The sequence below is a fragment of the Sminthopsis crassicaudata genome, chromosome 2 (genome assembly GCF_048593235.1).
Source record: "Sminthopsis crassicaudata isolate SCR6 chromosome 2, ASM4859323v1, whole genome shotgun sequence".
NCBI classification, from domain to species: domain Eukaryota; kingdom Metazoa; phylum Chordata; class Mammalia; order Dasyuromorphia; family Dasyuridae; genus Sminthopsis; species Sminthopsis crassicaudata.
The window spans coordinates 4,463,592-4,464,236 of record NC_133618.1 but is presented as its reverse complement, the minus strand read 5'-3'; positions in this window follow the sequence as shown (position 1 = coordinate 4,464,236).

Sequence of the window (645 nt, the reverse complement as noted above, 5' to 3'; positions counted from 1 at the left end):
ATTCTCCATTCATCATCTTTTCTTGCCTTTTTTAAATAAACAAATTTTAGCATTCATTTTTCACAGTCATTTTCTACATACTCTTCATCATTCATCATTTTTTTTGTCATATTAGTTAATCTGATAGAGAGTTGTTTTATTTTGCATTTCTCTATTCAAAAGTGATTTAGACAACTTCATCCATCCATCCACTTTTCAAAATCATGAGGGACTATTTTTGCAAGTGAATACAACATTTATGAAACAAGTGCAAAGTATTGTGTAAACTTTTGGATATACAAATAAAGAAGACAGACCTTGCTCTTAAGGAACACACACTCTAATGTGGGTAGGGGATGCAGAGAGGGAAGAAAATAACACTTAGGGAAGGTTTCAGCTGCTAATGAGAGGGAAAGGTCCTATGACCCTCGGGGTACATTGAGAAAGCAGATGCTAATGCTTTAATGTCATTTCCATTGATAAAATCATAGCATTTCTTGATAATGCTGAGGACTTTTGATGGCAAAGACTTTTAATTCTGAGTCTCAGTTGTTGTGGTTGTGTCCAGAGCAATTGAAAGGCTATGTCTCGACAGAGTCTGCTTCCCAGGAGGAGGGTTGCAGATACTGGATTGGAAATTGTTAGTCCTAAATTTCTTGGGTTCCA